This window comes from Seriola lalandi, unplaced genomic scaffold (assembly GCF_002814215.2).
Source record: "Seriola lalandi dorsalis isolate HSWRI2012SDOR001 ecotype SW California unplaced genomic scaffold, Sedor1 jcf7180002054918, whole genome shotgun sequence".
Taxonomy (NCBI): Eukaryota; Metazoa; Chordata; class Actinopteri; order Carangiformes; family Carangidae; genus Seriola; species Seriola lalandi.
The window spans coordinates 537,354-547,303 of record NW_019525470.1 but is presented as its reverse complement, the minus strand read 5'-3'; the positions used below and the strand labels follow the sequence as shown (position 1 = coordinate 547,303).

Here is a 9,950-nt window from a genome sequence, read left to right as displayed (position 1 = left end):
CTTCTCTCTCCTTCTGAAAGAAGAGCTCCAGCACATCAACTTCAGCTAGCACTTGTTTGGAATAGGAAACATTTACACACCACACACACTAAAACCAATACTGCAGCAGAGGTGGTGGAAGTGAGTGAGAAACTGTCGATTATGTTTGCGACCTCTAATTCCAGGTAAAAAGGAAAATTCTGCTCGTCTCCTCGGGAGCACTCTCTTCGGGTGCATTGGTTTCAATTAATTCTGGACAAGCAACTGGTGGGACTGACTGTGTGTCATCTGCATAATGATTACCTTTGCCGATTTAATCACACAGATGCACACACAGGCACTTCTCTCTTATTGGATTGGGCAAACTAATGTCTAATCTATCCAATAAATTCTTTTTCTTTTAAAAACAGCAGACCTCATTGCATCAAATGCCACAAAATACACATTTCCTGCAGAGGCTTTTTTTAGGCAGAAAAGATTCTGATGAAAACACAATATGAAGTTTGTTGCTATGCATCAGAAATACTGTAATTAGGGACCATTTTAAATAAATTACCTCATACCAAAGCCTTTGGAGACATTGTCATGGAAGAAAAAAAAGGGCTAAATATAATCTAAAAGAACTAAGAAACTGCTGCCTGTATTTTAGAGTTGTGTATTTAAATCTAAAGAGTGAGAATATTTGCCTTGAAGGTTTTGTGTTGGCAGTCAATTTTCTCAGTAGGATACATTTTCTGTCATTTGTTGCAGATTTACCTAAAGATTACAAAGAGGTTACAGTAAGTGATTTACATTAATATTTCCCCTTTACTCATGCACAGGAAAGTCATCTTTGCATATTTTCTTTGTCTGAAGAAACTACTCATCTGCTCAACTCATGACCTGCGTTCACTCACACAATCAACTGCGGTAAACATGAGACAGTAACTCAACTTTCCCGGGTAATTCACAAGAATACACTACAGGAAATGATCTTGGTGAGTAGTCAGTTATCTCGTATAAATCTCAGTATTCAGTCCCAGCTCCTTCAATGTTTGGATTTACCGCTTCACTTCCTTTTATATGACTGTAGAGTGAAAACCTTCAGGCTGCTGGTTGGACAAAATAAGCATTTTAAAGTTTTCACCCTGGGCTATGGGAACTTGTGAGAAGCATTATGAACCTTAACTTTTGTTGGTTCAATTCAAGCTTTTAAATACAAGTGTCCATAAAATATCAAAACAATGAAAACAAGGAATATAAACAAAAAACTTTTTCCATTTAACAGTAGAAGCCAATGATGTTTAAATACAAACAAACCAGAAAAGAATAAGTCAACAAGCCAACAACACTGAACAGCCATAGTGGTGAGATGAGGTGTGTGGTAGAACAAAGAGAGAGAAAATGAAACTGCTTACTATTTAATTTAATATGCACAAAAATAGCTGGTTTCAGCTTCACAAATGTAAGGATTTGCAGCTTTTCTGGATTAAATGACAGTAAATGTAATATAGTGTTTGGAGATCAGTCAGAAAGCAAAGGCGATTTGAAAACATCCATTTGGGATGTAGGAAATGATGATGAGCTGTTGTTCACCATTATCCGATGTTTTATAATCTACATAAAAGACGTTATAATTTACTGCAGTTCAACCCACACTGACACAGAGTTGAGTCACCACTGTGTGACAGTGTCAACAAAGCCTGAACAAACTAACCTTCACAATGACAAGATTTATTACAGGGCTGTGGTGTTGGATTCAAGTTCAGGTAACTAAACTTTTAACAACCTGCACACTGAACTATAAAAGCTGATTTTTTTTAATATTATCTGCTCAAAACCAGGACGCATGGGTGAAGCACATCTACCCTGTGTGTGCCACCTACTGCAGGATATGTGCCGTGGTTACACCCAGCCAAAAAAACAGGACACAAAAAAAAAATGAACAATTTTATCTCAAGGGAAAGAAAGATAACTGAAGACAGGTTGAACAAAGGTTGCGTGACTAGATGGGATCACTTCTCAGAAGGAAAAAAAAAGGGCATGGTCACAGCGGACAGTGCTGAGGATGTTCAGGCTGTAATGAAGTCCAGACTCCCTCCACGCCGCTTTGAGACAGTGCAGATGCCTTTGCATGCTGATGGGTGCCCCCGACCTCCCGGCGCAGGAACAATGAGGCGCAGAGAAAGACTACAACTCCGGCTTCACACTCACAGCAGAGGCGTTTTACACACACAAAGAAAAAAAGAAAAGAAAAAAAGGAAGAGAAATAGGAAAAACATGAACTCACCTTTCCCCGTGTGTGTGAACTCGATTATCCAGAATATCAAGCTCGGAGTCCTCGTCGAGTTGAGAAAACAATGTGCTGTCGTACCTGAGGTCACAATCCCGACGCCCTCTGAGCGCAGAGAGGAAATAAAATGCAACACAAGCAGTAAAAAATAAAAAGCAAATGTTGTTTTTTTTTTTTTCTGTTTCTATTGAGGATCCACTCCAGCGTTTTCCCTTTTAGTCCCACAAACTCAAACTCGGTGAGCAGTCTCCGTCACCTGTGCGGGGCACTTTCGCCTTGCTTCCGGTAGTTTGAGCGGTTGTTACCTGTGCGCAGTGATCCGCGCTCTGTGAGTCCCGGGAGGTGTAGAAAGGGTGCGGCACAGTGCTCCTCCGCTGCTGCTCTCGCTGCTGCCGCCTCTCTGTTACAAAGGAGCGGGTCGGAGCTCCTCGGTATGCTGCTTCTGCCAACCTGAGCAGCTCCGTATCCGCCCCAGCTGCCCCCCTGTTGGCTGCCGCGGAGGCGGGACGGCCAATGACAGTGGAGCTGAGGAGTGATTGACAGGATGTTACTCCGGCAGGTTTATATGATTTTGATTGTGGTGGGAGATGCATGAGTAATTGTATATGTCTTCCAGTCTATTGTGGTGAGGTCATGGGGGAGGGTTGTGGCAGGAAATGGACTAACATGACCTTTGATACATTTGCATTGAGAATATATGCATTATTGTGTAAACAAAAATGTAACTGAACTTAATAATAATTGCAAAAACAATTAGAAAAAGTCACAAAACAAGTTACAATTGTTCAAGGGACTCACAGAATAACTCTTCATAGTCAGAGACTGAAATGACAAGATATCAACTAACAGGTTTGTTAGGATGTTACTGTAACAAACTGCTGCTTTGTAGTTTATGTGTCTATGCACCTACGAGGGCCCTGGGGCCAGAGCCTGTGTTGTAAGTAACGGTTAACCAGAGAGAGACTCAAAACAACCACAAAGATGCAAAACAATGACAAAGATGAAAAATGACCACAAAGAGACACAAAATAACCACAAGGAAACACAAAAACAAACATGTCTCTTTGAATCTGTCTCTCTTGCTGTTTTGTAGGAGGGTGAGGAGACTTTTATGTGTCTGTGCCCAGGGGTCCGTTGTCATAATCAGTCCATGTTTTGACCTGGAAGCTGTTTCCTTGTGATTCCAGAAACTATATAAATGATGACCAGATACATTCATTTGTTCAGAATCACGACTGCCTAACACAGATGTTGTTGCCTTACCTTCTGCAGAAGTACTAATACCTGATTCTGCTGCACAATTTACAACAAGCCATTTAAAAAAAACTTTTCATTCATCAGGTTGACTGACGTTGTCCTCATCCTGATCACAACCAAATCTGCCTCCAGTATAGTACAACACTGACAGTGACAAACAGAAACAACACCGCCAACCTCCAGCAACAATGGGCTGTCACGCTCATCTTTTATTCACAAGCTGAGGGCACAAGGCCTCGCGAGCAGCCTGTTCCGCCACCGCGGAGAGAGGGCAGAATCCAGAGAGGCTGACAGCAGACAGAAACGAGGACACGTCAGAAACAAAACGAGGGTGGTTGTTTTTGTTTTTTCTTCCATTGTTTAGGAGTGGACGGCGTGGGGGATGAACCTGTAGTTTGGGATGAGCTGTTTGTACTTGAGAATGCTGCAAAAAGGTTGAAGGAACTGTCTCATGAAGAAAGAAAAAAAAGGGGGGGGGGGGATAAGGAAGGAAATAACAGGAAGTTTGCACGGCACACAGAGATGGAGCGAAGGAGTCAGGGTGAGGAAAAACTGCATACGCTTTCCTGTTTACATGAAGGGGCCGAGTGTGCTGAGGTTAGCGTGTGAGAGATGTGACAGCCATGTTTGTTCAACATGTACAATCTGCTTTCCTTATTAGGTCGGCCGTGTGTCGCAGTGTGTAGCCCCTTGTGAGTCTTCCAGCGGTCATAGTTTCCAGTTGGCTGTATCGGCAGCCTCTCTCCATTCTCTTATTTCCTCCCAGCGTCACAGACAGCTGCCCGGAGGCTGCGTGCAGCGTTGCCACGGCGACGGGGATGCTGATTTGCCCTCCATGCCTTCCACATCTGTTTGACACTGTACATGACCAAACACATCTCTCACGTCAGGGCGTAATACTGACCAGGCCGGGGTTACCGGCAGGCCAGAGCAGCATAATATTAAATTTAGGGTCTGAAATTTGATATTATTGCACCATGAATTATATCTTATCCAGTTACCTCAGTACGAGTGAACATTAAACTGTGACAAGGGAGCCGGGTTCGTCTTACACCTTGATCAATACGGCCCAATCATAGTCGATTAACATATGTGACCATAGCCTTGATGGTTCTCAAGGATCCACGGGTAACTTTGAGCTTTGAACTGGTAATATTACAGCCCAGTCACACCAGAATTTAAACTGGCAAAACCTTCCTATAAAATAATTTAATTTCAATGCAATAGACACAATCAGGGGATTTCCTTATTTGCACATGGATGTTCCTGGACAGCTGCGTCACTGTAGCGTGACCTGTTAAACCCAGCTGAGTGTGCGAGTGAACACGTCATAAATTAAACAGGTGACTGGTTTTGTCAAAGAGAAAGTAAAGCTGCTCGGATACAGTGAGTCAATGAGGGGAAATATCGATGTTTGTTCACTTATTGAAACCTGTGTTATGCGTATCCTGAATTCTTCACATATATTGTTTCTATGTGACTGTTGATATACAAATTCTGGCTGCTGACCAATAGTGAGCCATCTCAACAATGCTGGAAATGGAGGTGTATCTGTGTTTTACCATCCAGTTTAAAGCAGGTTTTAGGTTCTGTATTAATACTGTGAAAGTATCACACTCTCAGTCCACAGAGGAATACACACAGCCTGTATTCAGAAACTGAGCCTTTAAAACGAGCTGTCAGGACCTGTGTAACTTTGTGATGTCACAGCAGGACAGTCACTGCTCTCCGCCCGAAGCCCCGCCCACCTGCGCCCACCATCCAACCTTGCAGGATTTGGTTTCTCTGAGTGTTTACCTGAAATCTGCTATATTTTTATTAGACCACTAAGAAAACAGTCAGCCAATCAGAAGAGAGAATCAGAGCCTCCTCTCTTCTGATTGGTTCACAGACCTGTTGTTGCTAGAGCTCCAGAGAGAAGTCTGAGAGAGGAGATGTAAAACTACACTGAGATGGTTTTTGGTTCTTAAAACAACAAATATATCTTCTTTATTGGATCAACACTTCAAAAACACTGGTATACTGTAAAATGATGGAGACAGACTGTTCAAGGCCAAGGAACTGTTCAAGGGAGATCTTAATCTATGCAATAATTTCTCAGAAAAAGGAAGTTTAATGCAAATATTCAAGGTCTGCTTCTCTTCCTTCATTCGATGCCTACTTCACATCTCATATTTATCCTTACATCCTCTTTCAGGTGTGAGCTCTGGGCTGAACTATTTCATATTGCTTCTTTTTTGTTTGACGTAAGTTGGGTCCCACCCACAAGTCATGACAATGACGTCTGAACAAAATTCTGAGAAGTTTATGTGAATCAACTGTTGCAAAGCTTTGGGGAAAAAAAAAAAATGTGCAAGGTGCTTGTAAAATGCAATACAGCTGTTCCTCAGTGTGTTTCAGCCTTTATGTGAGGCACAGGAGGCTTCTCATCTCTCCGCAAGAAAACTTACAACAAAAGTGAAATTCCAACTCTACACATCAGTGGTTCCCAGCTGTTTTGACTTGTGACCCATTAAAGCGAAGCAAAGTCTACTTGCAAACACTCGTCCCGTCATCACAGGTCGGTACGCGAGCACCTCAACTGAGGAGAGTTTTCCCTCTCAGATTGTTTCATGTGAATAACTTTTAAAGGCCTAAAAACATCAAGCTGTTCAAGTCTAAAGACAAAAAAAAAGGGGAGAGAGAGAGACTGTGAAAAAGAAATGGAGGGACCATAGACTTTAATAAGGTCCTTTGTTTTCAATAATCAGCCTGTCTGATCCTGTTTACATTGACTTTATCTTTCCTGGCTTTATGGCCGAGGGAACTAAGCCCCATGTTTATCCATGGTGTCGTGTGTATCTACAGATGTTTGCTTTCGGCTGCTATAATTTGTTGAATTAATCACCATAATGCTTTGTGCAGATGTTTAAGGTTGGTCAATGTTAATGTATCATGTGGGGGGGTGTAATTATCTATGTAGTGTACTTTTGTCATGTTGTATTATGCTGTAAATTAAATATACGTCAAACTGTGATGATGTCTGAAAATTGCAGCAACTGTTGTGGAGCTTTTTCAAACTCTGACTGCTGAGGAAGACTGCAGGGTGTAATAGAAAGCTCCAGAAAAGCTGCTAAATGGACCTTCAAGTGAGATTGTTTCATCAACTACTGTTTCCATGGTAAATTTAACTTGCCATCCGTTGTGGGAGGTCCTGTGTTGGGAGCAGCTGCTCAATAATGTGCTGGTGCTATTTCTGTATTCAAGGATTCATAAAGCAGCAATAAAATAACAATGGAAGAACAAAGAGGAAAGGTTATCTTGAAAAAGAGGTTCTCTGTTGCTAAAACAGTCAAAACAGAAAAAGGGAGTTTTATTTTAGCACAGGAAGTAGAAAAGGAGGGAAAGGAAAAGTTATGTGGATCCCAAGACAACAACGGAGGAAAAGCAGAAGTGCTTCAGAGAGATTTATCATGGAGGGCGTGAACATTTTCGAGCAGTGTGGCGAAACAACAGAGACTAAAGGCCGAGTCAACAGCTGAATGACAGCCAGATCGCTTCCCACCAGGCGACCTTGATGTGCACCATAAAACAGCAGGATCCAGAGCCTGAGAGCGAGTTGTGTGTGAGCAGCAGAATGTGTCAGCGAGGGTGTGTTTTTGTCAGAATTACGTGGGGGTCTTGTGCAACGCGTTCAAGTCTGAATTGTGACTGTATGTGTTTGCATGTGCATAAATCACATATGGAGCTGCTTATTGTCATCTGGCATAGATTTCGCGAGGGCCTTGATGTCCCAATGATTGCCATCATCACTGACTTCCACCCCTCACCGCTCTTAATGCCATTAACGGGAAGAATGCAGCGGTTCTTACTCAATCTGAGTCCTCAGAGGAAGCCATACATGTGGAGCACAAGCTGCTGGCCTGCGGTACTTCACATTTGTAAATCCCCTGCACCACCCAAAAACAACAGATGCGCACACATTTTTCCTGTTTAAAGGATGAGGAGATGCCGTCCTCGGTGTGGTCATGCCTCAGAACAGAAGAAACAACATGGCTGTTTGGTTTATTTTGCTTTAGCAGAGACAAAATCCCTCGATACAAACATTAATTGGATGAAATTTAAATTTATTAAGCTGAAGACCTACACTACTATACTTAAACCTGCACGAATCATTAGTTTTAAATTAATAATAGGAAACCCATCCTGCGGTTCCTCTCAGCTCTACGGGGATGTTTGGGATAGGAGAGAGTAAAATGTAGTTCTGCTCCACAAACCTATTTGTCTCTTTTTACTACAAGTTACTCAAATGAAACAATATGAGAACAAACATAATGCAACCTGTGATGAGACAGCTTCATTTAAAGAGTCGGCTAACCTGAAAGGTTGGTACCCACTGATCTAAATGTAATATATACACCACGTTCTGATGCTCTGAGCCCAGACAACTCTTCCTGTGTCAATAAGTAAAGAAAAAGTATCACATGGGAAGCAGCGGCCTCAGATTTAGAGAAGTGGGAGTGTGACTCGATTCATCGACTAGATGAGAAAGTGGAAGAGCAGCAGCCCCTTGTTAACTCCCCCTACTCATTACCGCTGTGGACGTGCCATTGAGCAAGACAGTTAACCACCACCTCCAGTGTTCAACAGATCAGACTGTGGTTGTACCAGGAAAAAGTTCACTGCTGTGTCTTTTTCCCTGGAAGAAGACAGCACAGCCTCTCTTCTGTGTGTCTCGCATCGAACGTGTCGCCCTGTAAAGCACCCGGGGACAGGACTCCCACCAAGGGTCACAGGATGAATCTGAATGTTCGCATGCAAACCAGTAACAAGCCAAAGCTTAAAAAGGTTAGGAGCCACTTATACATGTAGGGGAGTAAAGTGCAGCGTTGTTTTCCAAATGTGGAGAATAGAGTGTTTAAGTCACACAAAGCAGAACTAAAGGAAATGAGATGTAAAACTTTAATACAGAAGTGAAGGTACTTATCTGATCCCATCTATAACTGTTGATCTGAACCTGAACAGAAGAGATCATGACTACAAAAGAGCTGCGCTTGTCTGCTTCTACAGGAGGATCACATGACCGCTGCGCTTTACACGGCTCACACCACCGGGCCCGACTCTCTCACATCTGTTGCCACATGCAGCAGTAACTAATGTTTCCCCTTCCTTCTCTGCTATTCATTCACCTCTCGTCATCCCTCTGCCTGTCATATTCTCTCATTGTCTTGCCACATATTTCACTTCTTCATTCATTAAACCTCTAATGCCGCCAGTTTCTCCTTTCCCTGTTAACATTTCTAAATCTCACTTCCAGGGACAGCTGCCAAGTCTTCGCCACAAACCTCCAGTCTTAACTCCAGAGTATTTAGCTATGCTGTCTTCCTCTCTGTATATTTTAGTCTTTCTTATCTGGATAAGGAAGACTTGAGTGCAGAATATTACCGTCGTCCCTTATCTTTATGTCAGCCCTTTTCTCATCCTCTCACCTGATAAATTCAGGGGCCTGCTTGGCAGTTTTCCTAACATTTAGTTTCGCTGACCTCCCCTCCAAGTGGGGGTTTTTGGAAACACACATTTCAAGTTTCTGTCACGCCCTCGATTTGATTTTAAGTTAAATACTATGCAAAAACCACAAAGGCACTCATTTGAAAGTCAAAGACGACGGACGGGGGAAAGCTTCCTGCTCGCATGAGGAGGATAAAGAAATGTTGAGCAGAGCAGATCCTCACAGCGGCGGGTTTATCTGTGTACGAAGCACAGTATCAGCTGCTCAAGGCCACAGGAGACGCAGTTTAGGATACAGTGTAAATAACAAGTGTCTGTGCAGTATTATTAGAAGTGTGTGTATCAAGGCGTCAGAGGTGCGATACTTGAGGGTCAAGGCTCGTCTTAAAAAACCCAAAGCAGTGAATCAGCAGTGATTTGGATGTGTTCAAATCACACGTAACGGACAGCGTTTGAACCTCTCTGCTGCGTCTTTCCAACCTGCATCTGGTTTGAACTGGTCTCAACCACAACATCCTCTGTTGCTCTGTTGTAAAAGTACATCCTGCACAGTGATCCAGTTACAGAGCAGAGTCCTTTTAACACCTTAAAGTCTCATGAACCCATGTGTCCTCTATTCTTCTCTCTTTCCCCCTCTGTTTGTACATTTCCTCTTGTTACACTGTGAACTATGACCCAGAGGTCAAATACTTCACCCCCTCTCTCTTGTTTACATATGATAATTAATAATTACTAAAAATAATAAGTGCATTGCATCTTATGGATGTCAATGTAATGAAACACTGCAACTTCAGTGAGCATCATATTCACAGTCACTGTCTCATATTGCAAACATAAAGTGAAGAGCAGTGAACTGAGGCAGTAAATGTTGGTATATTGACATTTTAATCCTCTTTCATTCAGAATATTTAACTGTTAAAAAGGGACAAAAAGTTGTTAACCTCAGTTCTAAAAT

The 9,950-nt window shown here is 42.5% G+C and overlaps 1 protein-coding gene across 1 annotated transcript in view; it reads right to left on the bottom strand.

The window, feature by feature from the left end:
- The window catches only part of LOC111673433 (lysophosphatidic acid receptor 2-like), a 17,807-nt gene extending 15,137 nt beyond the window's left edge, over positions 1–2,670 (bottom strand). Inside the window, exon 1 of the mRNA XM_023431193.2 lies at positions 2,249–2,670. The gene's annotated coding sequence lies outside the window, so the exon portion shown is untranslated. The remainder of the gene's footprint in view (positions 1–2,248) is intronic.
- Between the last annotated feature and the right edge of the window lie 7,280 nt (positions 2,671–9,950).